Genomic DNA, 13324 nt, shown 5'->3' with positions numbered 1-13324 from the left:
TGAGTGGTGGCGTTGGAATTTTCACCCAAGTTTGTCCAATTGCAAAGCCTGTTCACTTCAGGGGAGATTCTCTGCTTTTGTGATTACTTCCAGTCCTTGCATGCTATGATTTTACTAAATCCAGGGAATATTTTGAATTTGTCATTTTTATCTAATAAATTCCTGATGTCAGCTTGTTGTCTATGATTAGCCTCTTTCTCTGAAATGCCAAGTGATGAAAAATAATCAGTCAAGGTTCCAGACTCAATAACCAACTTTTAAAGCATATTAAATAATAAAATAATTTACATGAGCTGAGGACAGAGAGTGGGAAAAGGCAGAAATATTATAAAATTTGTTTAAAGCACCAACTGCTTTCATTTCAACCCAGAAATGTTGGGTTTTAAATCATGGTATAACTCTTTGGTCCGTTTAGGCTTTAGTTGGTTAGTTTGTTGGGTTTTGTTTTTTTTTTTTTTAATTTTATTTCACTTATTTATTTATTTATTTTACAAAAAGTAGAATTGATAAGTTCTGCCCAGAGGGAGGCTTTTGTCAAAAGGCTATATAAAAATCATATCCTTATATTTTAAAACTGGTTTTGTATCTTTTCAGTTCTTTAGACTCCAAAGTTTAAGAGATCTAGAAGCAAAATTATTTATTTCCAATGGAGGGTGAATTCTTGCAATAGAAAAAAGAATGCATTCCGCTGAGATATGTAATACAGGAAAGAGAGAGGTTATGGGGACAGCTCAGACTGAGGCGGCACACGGCTGATGATATGGTAACCAACTTCAAAATGGAGTCCGTCAACCAGGTTGCTTCTGGCTGAGGCAGTTTAACATTGCTTTTTAGCTAGAAAATCCAAACAATATGTCTCAATAAATCTATGAATGTCACCAGTTTCAAAAAATTTTTTAAACACTGTGTTCTGGTGTTCATTTCTCTTTTACTATCTGTGTTTATGTCTCATTAGGCTTTACAGGAAATCTGCTACTTGTTTATATTGCTGTGCCTTAGGAAACGACAGAGACAACATCTTTTCTAAAACAATTTCACATTTTTAAGTCTCATAACTCCCTAAAAATTACCTTTGTAAATATTTTTTAAAGTTCCGTCACTTCAAAAGAATAGTCATTAAACTAATTTGAATCTCTTTTAAAAAATCTAATTGAAAGAACCAAAGCCATATTGGAGAGTTTCACTTAATTTCATAATAATTTCGGAAAAAATTCTACGCTTGTTTCGGGAGAAAACTATAGCAGAATTCCAGCAGAAATAAAGTGAAATCAAGGGCAAGTAATTTTTCTGATTAATTAGATACTTATTAAAGCATCTTTCATCTAAGATATTGCTCTCTCTTTCTGTGATACAGATGTTTCTTATTTTCTAATAACTTCCTATTATCTTCCTAGTTTGCTTCTACTTGGATCCGGTCATTTTAGCCTATCACCAAACCTAATAAACAGCCGTATTCAACATGTGTATACGTGTTTTTCTGTGTTTATGTGCTTTTCTTTGTTTACGCATTCACATCCTTTTTTCACTTTTTCTTTATTTACTGCTGTGTTTGTCCTCTTTTCATGTATTTTATACTCTGTGAAGAAAAGGGACTTCATCTTTCCTTGACCTTAAAAATTTCAGCTTAAAAACTTGTCTATATATGGTGTTCTCTACATCCCTTACTGATTGATTTAAAAAGAAAAAAAAAATACTCCATATTCTTCAACTAGCAGAAGTCAAGAAAGGAAAAGGCCACCCACCTTATCACAAGAAAGTTTACCATCACCTTTAATCACTTGGTAACATCCTTACTTTTTCCTTGCTAGGTTAATGTCGGAGTAGTCTTCCAAGCAAGAAGTCACAGTAACTATTACAGGTGCAAGCTATTTTAAAGCAAATATAAATTAAAAGACAGAATTACATTTAAAATCCATAAGAATTCTAATTTCACATACATACACACACAATGTGTTGTCAGTCATGCGTGCACACACACACACAATGTGTTGTCAGTCACGCAAGCTTATGTAATATAAATCCTGCTAAAACTCAGCTAGTTTTGTTCTCTTTAAGATGAATAATGTGTTAGCAATATAATAGAGGGATCTTGTGCCACGTAAACCAAGAATTTAGAATGCAAACCCTTGGACCCACAGGATAGGTTTGTTTTATCTGAGCTTGGAAGAAAAGGACCTATGAAAACAAACCAGTTTGCTTCCAATCCAAATTATCAACTGGAGAGATTCTTCAACAGAATACCAGAAACAGATGTGAATGTCTTTTCTCCATGACTGCAGGCCAATAAATGATTTCTTGCCATTTTATCCTTTTATGATAAAACCTCAAGCTCCCATCCACACCAGGAAAGCGGAAAACCCCAGAAGAAATATGATACCATTTGGCTCAACTTTTTTTTTTCATCTTCCCTGTAGATACTGGATGCGTTACCAGGTCTCTTGACTGTGGATTTTACACTGACAGTGTTTTTAAGATATTGCCTCATTAGGACATATTTTCTTCAGACTGCAAGAGGAACTTGGTTCCTGAGTTTTGGAGAATTAATACATTAAGCATCTTCCCACTTTTAAAAGAGAGTGGGCTCATGTAGTAATGAAGTGATGTACAAGAATGACAGAATTTTCTTTTGAGAGTGATTTATTATTCTGGAGTCTATATTTTCCAGGAAGAGCAAATGTGCTAACTTCTGAATCTTTGGAAGCATGAGTTCAAATTTGGCCTGTAGTAAGCAACAATGTTTGTCACGGTCTCAAACTATTCTCTGGGTTTCTACATCATCATACCCCACGCACAGCTCAACACCAGTAACACAACTGGAAACATCTGCTGGACAAAAATCCCAGATTTGGGAGGAGAGGACAGCCAAATACTCTCAATATCTCACTATTAGAAAATGAAAACTTATTGCTGGTGTTCAAAAGCAAAGTCAGGAAACTATTTGAGATTCACATAGATTATGAGAAGCTAACCAAAGGGTTCTAGAATTCTTTAGAGAAATCTGGATTTTTTTTTTTACTGCACTGTTTACTTACATTTACAAATATCTGCTCACTTGGGTGGGCCCCTCTCTGAAGCTAAATTTGTGGAGGCATAGGTCAAAAAACACACAGGTCGTGGGTTTCAAAATGGTGCAAAATGTCGTAGGTCCTTATGGACTTAAACACAGCCACAGAGGTCCTGGAAGATGGAAAAGGGTTGTTAAAACACCAGAGGATAGAATGGTCACAGTTTAAAGCTACATGGAATCATTTTCAGCAACCGTATTGTCTTGTTTTTAGCAACCCACTTCCCCCTGCATCTTCCATCCTTAAAAAAAACAGAAAGAAAAAAATTAAAATCTTTGGGTAATGGATGGAGGACATTTAAATTAAATATTAAACCTAAAATCATTTCTTGAGAGTATTTTTTTAAGTCTGTTGTTTGCCTTAGGTACGAAGTTCATCATCTTACATAAGAGCAAGTGTATGTGGATAGACCAAGGGTGTGTATAGGACCAAGGGTAAAGTAGAAAAGAGTGCAAACTTGGCAAATAGTTTCACGCAAAGGAATACGCCAAAAACCATCTTTAATAAGATATAAAAGTGATCAGCTGTTGTACCTGAGGGAGAAACTACGAGCAGAGGTGCGGCAAGGTCGTAGGGGAAAATTGGGGCAAGGTGACCCCATAGGCACCCACACTTGCATGACAAGTTCCTCCTGGTTAGGTTGACTGCAGGGTTGGACAGCAGCATCCTCTTTTCTGTGGACACAGTTTGGTTTGGAATCTGACTGGAAGCGCAGAGCAAAGACACACGGTATCAACATCTCTCCCCTGGCATGGGCAAAGTAGAGAGAAACAGAGATACAGAGTAACTAACTGCAGGATTTAGTTCGTCAAAGGGCCTCCCACCAAATTCCTATTGCTCCACGGCAAGCCCAAAGGCAAGAATGACCCGGGCCCCAAACAGACTGGTGTGGAAGCCTGAGATGCAAAGGGAAGGGACAAAGCAGGTTGGTGATCCCGGACTGAAATTGAATAGCAGACACGTGGCTCCTGGCATCCCGGCAAAATCTGATCATAAAATCTAAGGAATTTTAGAGCTACAGGAATGGAAAACACTTAGTCTTGTCTTCTAATTTTTTGCTCAAGGATACTCACTGGAGAAAAGGGCAGAGACCAGATCCAGAATCTAGTCTCCATCTCCAAGTTCAGAGCTGTTTCCCCCACCCTGTCATGCTTGTGTAAGTTAATGGACATTGAATGGGTCAAGCCAATGGCGGTCCTGGCCAAGCCTCTGGCTAGTGCAAGATGGCTCTGAGCTTTGAAGTTTCAAGTAAGTGGGGGGCCCACAGCCCTAAAGGTCTCATCTGCTTATTTTGGTTTTCTTTGGGTGTACTGGATTGTGACTGTTTTCCATAGCTTTATGAAGCTGATAAAAATTGTAGTTTAAGAAAGAAAAATGCATAAAGAATGCTGAGGAAAGGAAAAACCATACCACAAATATGGTTTCACAAAAATTAGTTTGCTGACTGTGCATTTGCTACTATAAAGCCTACTATAAAGTGATGACTGAATGTAACATTTCCCCAAGTATTCTATGAAAATTCCCATCTATTCCACGTGGATGATCAGGGAAAACTTCTCTTGGGTAGCTGTGTACCCCTAAAGTGCAAGGAAAATAAAAAGAAGCTTAAATTATCTGTCTTCTTAATTAGGTAAGTCAAAGAATGATAGGTGTAGAAGAATCCTAAAACTCTTCCCTATACTATAATGAAGTTTTCACTAGAAGGAGGCAAAGTAAAGAAATGTATTAGGTTTCTGCAAAAAGCTAAGTTTTTCCTAATTTCAAACATCTTATTTCCAGGCAGCAAAATGTTATTTCATTTAGGAAATATGGAAGGTAATAGATAGTAGACTTATTTTTACTGCTATACTCAGGAAAATAAAACACTAACATTTCCATTTAATAGTAATGTAACATCTCTGACTCTCAATTTCCTTATTTATAAGGTCAATAATAATCATTTTCCTATCATCCTTACACAAGTTTTGTGAGGATCAATTAAAATAATGAATATAAGAGTAATGTAAATGAATTTATGTATTTAACTACTTAATATAAACTTGTCAATTATCTTTATTATTATGGCGACCAATTAACCATGTACTATAAGCAAGGGGAAGCAATGTAAACTTTCTAGTTGAGATGATGAATAGAAATTTATTCTATGGCATAGAATAGACTTAACTCCATTGTGGGGATAAATGCTGTTGGGCATTTTTAGTTAAAGGTCATCTGGAAAAGTTTCATGGAGACTATGCATTCTGGGAATGCTTTGGATTTGTCTATAGAGGTGGGGGGGTTGCTTTTCCACTGAGAGAAACTCACGTGTAAAGATAAAGAGATTGAAAGAAGCAAACTTATAGTGAGGGGATGGTGAAGGGCTGGTCCAGTTGAAGGGGGAAGTTCAATTTCAGTAGAGAGAAGTGGAAGATAAATTTCAGTGCATTCACTGAAGCCAAATGATGATGGGCAATGAAATCCAAACCTGGGCATTGGTACCTGCCTTGAAAAACAATAAGGGGTCATTGACTGTTCTAATGTTGGAGGGGAAAGAAGTGGCATGTAGAAAGTGATGTACATAATTATCATATAGGACACGGAGTCTCCTAAATTGAGTGTAGATGAAGAACCTGTGGAGAGCTCAAGAGGTCTCATCTTTAGAAGATAGGATGAGAAATATATACAGCAAAAGTGTCTACTAAGGATCTAAGAATTAACTGACCTAGGAATACAATGGGAGGAAAGAATTCAAAAAGGGCTTAGACCGGAGTTTAAATTATATAAGAATTTTTTTTAAGTCACTAGAACTTACACAGTTTTTTCAAGATACAAACTCTATGCCCAGTCCTCAAACAAAAGCCAAACCAACAAACTCTTGATATTTGACTTGTTTGGTGTATTTTTCCAATAAATATGTTCTCCAAAATACCATTTATTTACTCAGATAAACGAATATATAAATATTGCTAGAATCTTCCTTATGAGAAGAGGATTTAGAAAAGACACAATGAAAAACTACACTTCTATTTTCCTGTCTTTTCATCTCATTGACTCCTTTAACTTTTTATTTATTTATTTATTTATTTATTTATTTTGCGGTACGCGGACCTCTCACTGTTGTGGCCTCTCCCGTTACGGAGCACAGGCTCCGGACAGCGCAGGCTCAGCGGCCATGGCTCACGGGCCCAGCCGCTCCACAGCATGTGGGATCTTCCCGGACCGGGGCACGAACCCGTGTCCCCTGCCTCGGCAGACGGATTCTCAACCACTGCGCCACCAGGGAAGCCCTAACTTTCAAATAATGAGAAATAGCAGGTACACCAGCAAAAGCACCAAGTTGGAAGGCAAAATATCTAAGTTCCTGTCCTAGTTCTGCCACTAATTAGCTGAGAGGGAAAATCATTTAATCTCTCCATGTTAGTTTCCTCCTTTTTAAAATTATAAGGTTAAACAAGTTAAACTCTAAGGTTTATTTTTAAATTATGGGGTTAAACAAGTTAACCTCTGAGATTTTTTTTTCCAGCTTTAACCTTCCCTGATTGTAATTTCTTAGTCCTGTGACATTGGAGAATGCCCATTTGCCTGGTAAAGACAGTCATAGATAAAAGTACTTTGGGAAAAAAGAAATGAAGCTGTCTATAAAACTTTGGAAAACAGGGTCTGTTTTTTCACTTTAGTATAAAACTATTTTTACAGGTTGGTTTCAAGATTATTCAGGAGATGAAACCCGTGGAATTGTCTACTCTCAATAAAATAAAGTACTACGTTTCATTTGAATCTATGGAGTAAAATGCTAAAGGAAAGAAAGAATATTTAAAATAAGATAAAGTACAACATATAAACCCTCACCTCTGTGAAACCTATAGAGTCCTTGTTTCCATAAACTATGTTTAGAGAATATTTTTCTATTAAGGATATATACATATAAGCATAGGTGTGCACATATATACACGTATACACGTGTGCAGAAACTGAACACATACCAATGTGTGTGTGTTTGTGTGTGTGTGTGAGAGAGAAAGCATGATACGCACATATTATAGAAAATGAAGTTGAATAGAATACCCTTTATTCTTTGGAGACATGAGGCCCAACTAACTACTGAATAAAGAGAGAATTATGTTCACTAATAGGTTTCATTCTACTCAGAAAGGTAAAGTCAGTTGTTCGCATACTGAAGGTATTATAGTTTCCTTGGGAAATTGTTCTCAGGGTATGACCTAATCTAAGATTCAGGGATTACAGTTGATAACAATTTGAGTTAAAAGATGTCCTTCTGTTGTTATTTCAGTGGTTCTTGTGGTGGTTATTTTAAAAAATAAACATGACACTAAAATGTTTAACCTAGAACCATAGTTTATAGGAACTGAAAAATAAATATCTAAACAAATTTATCACATTACTTTCAAGACATTGGATACAGTTCTGGGCTGTGCAATTTTTTTAAAATTCATTTATTTTTTAATTAATTTTTATTGGAGTATAGTTGATTTACAATGTTATGTTAGTTTAGGTATACAGCAAAGTGAATCAGTTATACATACACATATAACCACACTTTTTTTAGATTATTTTCCCATGTAGGCCATTACAGAGTATTGAGTAGAGCTCCCTATACTACACAGTAGGTGCTTATTAGTTATCTATTTTATTTGTAGTAGTGTATATATGTCAATCCCACTCTCCCAGTTTATTTGTCCCACCCCTTTAACCCCTGGTAACCATAAGTTTGTTTTCTACATCTGTAACTCTATTTCTGTTTTGTAGATGAGTTCATTTGTACTCTCTTTTTAGATTCCACATATAAGCGATATCATATGATATTTGTCTTTCTCTGTCTGACTTACTTCACTCAGTATTACAATCTCTAAGTCCATCCATGTTGCTGCAAATGGCATTATTTTGTTCTTTTTTATGGCTGGCTAATGTTCCATTGTATATATGTACTACATTTTCTTTATCCACTCCTCTGTTGATGGACATTTAGGTTGCTTCCACATCCTGGATATTGTAAATAGTGCTGCAATGAACATTGGGGTGCAGGTATATTTTCGAAGTATGGTTTTCTCCAGATATATGCCCAGGACTGGGATTGCTGGATCATATGGTAGTTCTATTTTTAGTTTTTTAAGGAACCTTCATACTGTTCTCCATAGTGGCTGTCCCAGTTTACATTCCCACCAACAGTGGAGGAGGGTTCCCTTTTCTCCACACCCTCTCCAGCGTTTATTGTTTGTAGATTTTGTGACGATGGCCATTCTGACTGGTGTGAGGTGATACCTCATTGTAGTTTTGGTTTGCATTTCTCTAATAGTTAGTGATGTTGAGCATCTGTTCATGTGTTTTTGTTCGTCTGTATGTCTTCTTTGGAGACGTACACATGGCCGAAATAGATCTCCCACCGAATTTTTGATTGGGTTGTTTGTTTTTTTGATATTGAGCTGCATGAGCTCTTTGTAAATTTTGGAGGGGCTGTGCAATTCAGGTTGGCACAGGTGATTTACCTGGATTCAGAGGAAACAGCTGCAGGCACCTGTCGAAAAGATAGAGAGACAGATTGGTAAGCCCGAGCTTTCCATCCTTCAGCCACAGCGCACTCAGATGTCACAGTTCATGGGCATTCTGGGATATTGATCACCTCAGTCTTCCTGGCGGGTAAGTTGTGCCTGGAGTCTTCAGTAGGTCACCTCCAGCTTTGGACTACTCCATCCACCTGCCCCAATGTGCTGTACATATATGATCATTTTCTATATTTTCCATCTGCAGAGGGTTGGGAAGTATTGGCTTAGTCTATCCTTGAGAAATACAAAGAACAATCTAGAAGCCAATATTTAGAAGAGAAGCAAAAAATACCATTCAGATCAACATCTGTTCTACCTCCTTCCTAACACCTGAACGTTCTGAACATCTACTGACATCAGGCAAATGTGCCTTTGGATTAGCTCCTAGGTACCCAGTCACCAAATATGACAAAGTAAAGAGTGGGACGATTTGCCTTCATCACTCCACTGTATGGAAACAATAGACTCATCTCCCCAATGCTTTATGCAAATCCACACAAAGACATCAAATAAAGCAAACGCTTACAGACTCTATCCTATGAGAAAGAAGTTGCTGAAGAGATGTGCACTGAAATCTTGCCTTCACGTGCACCCCTGCTCCAAGAAAGCTGTGATCCAGAACCCACCCGTGCTTGCTCTTTGGAAGGGTGGCACTCCTCATCAGCTATTAATTGGAACTCTGAGAGGAACGTGTTGGAGTTGTAATTAGAAGGGTGGAGCTCTGAGTTGTTTTCTAGTTACAAACTAGTATCCTGAGAATGTAGGACACTTGTTAATAATGATTACATTACAAGAGCACATTTTTCCATTTCTAAATCATAAAGATTTATGAAGCTGTGTGGTCATGTCTTGTAGTTGATGTTTCCAATGAAGAATAATCTAATTTCCCAGCGCAAATTACAGTGATGTGACTTAGAGGCATTCTGTTTTGTCACAACAGCATTTAGTTTGAACTGAAATTAGCCAGAATTACACCATGTTCCTGGCAAACAGTTTGATCCAAAAATATTACCATAGTAACATGTGTATTCTATCAACAAGTCCCCTTTCATATTTTTTAAGGTCTCATTCTATCAATAATTCTGAAATGCATGAAAAAAAAATTGTTTTGGGACCCCAGCCTGTTGCTATAAGCTATTTGCAACTCTATTTAAATGGCATATTGGGTTTAAGAATATATATATTTCCCTTTATTTCAGGAAACATTTACTTGCTCATTAGGCTAGATCAACTTTGCAGATGTAGTGAGAGCTTCCAGAGATGTTTTATATGACCAAGTGCTGAAATTCATTTTCTTTTTACTGTTTCTTTCATCACCTTCTAAGAAATTATATGTTCATTCCAAGGAGTTAGGTCTCAACTGACCATGGAAAGGTAATTTTTTAAAGTTTGCCTCTTTAAGCTAAGAGAAATCATAGAGGAAACGGAAAGTTCATATTCTCAAAGAGGTTTTAAGTTCTCACTTCAGCAATTGAAAAAGAAATCTCTTTTGATTATATATATATGAAACGGTTATAATTGTCCCTTCATAGGTTTAAAGCAGTTCATTCCCTCCCTTCATCAGCTAGGTTTGTTAAATGTTTATAGAGGTAACAGTTTGTATAGGGATGAATTTGAAAAATGATCATTAAATGTATTACGATGCTCCAGGTTGATATGTGGGTGGTTAAAAGAGACAGAAGGGAGGGAAAAGGGGAAGATGGAGGAAGGAAGGAGAGAAGAGATAATATTTCAAGGCCTTTGATTGTTACACAAAAGACATTGAATAAATAACAATTGAATTTTAAAGGAAAAGAAGAAAAAAACACTGATTTTCCTGAAAAAGGAGTAAGAGTTATATAGTCCTAAAAACCAGTGTTTGTGAGTGAAAGACAAATAATGATGACAGAGGATGGGAAATCATTCCAGCAAGCTATAACTAGGTAAAAGTTTGAAATGCTCTCATCTGAAGTAGTGGCCTATTGTGTGCAGATCATGTGTGAACATTTCAGCTTTTCTGTGTATAAGAACCTTCAGCTTGATACCATTAAGAATGAAGAAAGGATTGTTTTGTAGAAAAAGATCGCCTTTGATTAATCATGCCCAGGGTGTAGCATACGAAGCAATGAACATTTCAAAGATGTTAGCTTTATTTTTCTGTTTTGTCACGGTGCGTAGATTAATGATCCAGAAAGCAAAGCATTACATGTAAAGTCACTTGTTTTTCAGTTAGACTTGAACTCCTTAACTATATTGCAACTCTATGTGGACATTTTCATTTAGAACAACATGCTTTGTGAGCTCAATGGCCTCATTTGGAATAACTTCTTGTTTGTTTCTCTCTGTGTTTGTTATCTTTCTGGTTGCTTGTATCTTGTTCCATTAAGTTTATAGCAATGAGGACAGTGACCCATATTTTATTTCCTTTAGCAGAATTCCTCTTTATTCTTTGATAAACAGTCATTCATATCTTGTGGGAAATTTTGACATAGAGAGACAGGACTACTTTTTGCTTAAACTGTGACAGCAGGAAGACTTTCTTTGGTAAAGCATTCATTTACTCAAAAACTGTTTAGTTAATAACTATGCTATGCTAAGTATTGTACAAGTCAGTGGATAAACATGTCTGAGCAAAATTGGCAAAGTTCTGCCCACTGAGATGGATGTCAAACAAACACAGAGCAACATTTCTAATGATAAATATCAATAAGAGTCATAAATTGGGGATAGGTCTAGAAAATAAGAGAATGGGACAGAATTGTGGAGCTAGGCAAGGTCTCCCTAAAATTTAATCTGATAGTGGATGATTAGGAAAAGTTAGTCAAAAAGAATAGTGTGATGGTGGTTGGTGAAGAGGATATATAAGGACGGGGAGACAGAAACTGTATCGTAAGGAAACTGTATCATAGAGTACATATAGCAACATATATATGTTACTATATATAAAATAGATAATCAATAAGGACCTACTGTATATCACAGGGAACTCTACTCAATATTCTGTAGTAACCCATATGGGAAAAGAATCTGAAAAAAAATGGATATATGTATATGTATAACTGAATCACTTTGCTGTACACCTGAAACTAAAGCAACATTGTAAATCAGCTATACTCCAATATAAAATACAAATTAAATTAAAAAACCACTATATATAAAATAGACAAGCAACCAGGTTCTACTGTATAGCACAGGGAACTATATTCAATATCTTATAATAAAATATAATGGAAAGGAATCTGAAAAAGAATATATGTAAAACAACATTGTAAAGCAACCTATACTTCAATTAAAAAAAAGAAAGGCTGTAAGAAAAAAGTAATAGGGAAGAGTAGTGAGAGATGAGGTCAAAGAGATGGGCAAGGGTCAGAACCAGAAGGGCTCAACAGACCTTAATAAGAGGTTGGAATTTTATTCTAAGAGTGATGTGCCATGATGAGAGACTCATGAGAGTGACATAATGTGATATGCTTTCAAGAAAAAAAATCACTCTGGCTAGTCTAAGGAATAGATTCGAAGGAAGAATGAGTAAAGACAAGAAAATCCAGTTAGAAGACTACAGTCCAAGCAAGATATTATGGTGGACTTGCCTGGAGACACGGCAGTGAGGAGAGACAGAAGTCAAAAGATTTGAGATATATTTTGGAGGTAAATCAACAGATTTTGAGACAATAAATCTAGAAAGAAGGAAGATCAAAGATTACTCTCAGGTTTCTTGCAGTGGTAAGCAGCCTTCTTCATGGCCCCCAATTTTCCCTACCTCCTGGTATTCACACCCTTGTGTAACTGCCTTCCACATTGTAATAGGTTGGTCTATGTGATCAACAGAATATGGCAGAAGTGATGGCATGTGACTTCCAAGGCAAGGTCATAAAAGACATTGTAGATTCTACCTTGTTCCCTCCCTCTTGGGTCACTTACTCTGGGGTAAGAAACCCTACAAAGATGCCCATGTGGCAGGAAACTGAGGCTTCCTGCCGACAAGCATCAAGGAACTAAGTCTTCTTGCTAAAATCCATGTGAGGGACACAGCTTGGAAAAGATTTAGTCGAGCCTTCGAAAGACTGTAGCTCCAGCCGATATCTTGACTGCAGTGTCATGACCCCAAACCAGAACCAACCAGCTAAGATGCCTCCGAACTCCTTACCCACAGAAACTGTGAGATGAATCATTCTTTTAAACCACTAAATTTTGTGGTAATGTGTTACACAGCAAAAGATAAGTAAAGCATTTGCAGGTACCATTTACTAAGCTACTAAAGATGAGGGAAGGAATAGATTTTGCAGGGAAAGATCAAGAGTTAATTTTACACATACAGATCTATGTATTCCTTGAAATATTCTAGAGTTGATGCCTTGTAGAGAACCGAATAAATGAATATGGAATTCTGAACTATTGATATACATTGGGAATAATAAGTTTATAGATTATCATTTCAACCATAAGAATAAATGTGATCACTTAGGGAGAGTATGACATATTAAGAGAGAAGAGGATCTAGGAACCTCAGCATCTAGATGCCTGTATATTTACACTTGTTTTGCACCACTTTAATTCATGTCACCTCTCTCTTATTCCAGCCACTGTCATGGCAACTGGTTCCATGCGCCCTACTACAGGATTTGCACAGGTACCAGCTGACATGACCTCTTAGCAGCCCACACTGGAGCTTCCCTGCTCTGCTGCCTGGAACACTCTCAGGAACTGCTCAGCACTCATGCAAGTGTAATCTGGAAGTCA

This window comes from Phocoena phocoena, chromosome 5, assembly GCF_963924675.1.
Source record: "Phocoena phocoena chromosome 5, mPhoPho1.1, whole genome shotgun sequence".
NCBI classification, from domain to species: Eukaryota; Metazoa; Chordata; class Mammalia; order Artiodactyla; family Phocoenidae; genus Phocoena; species Phocoena phocoena.
Note: the sequence above shows the minus strand (reverse complement) of the source record.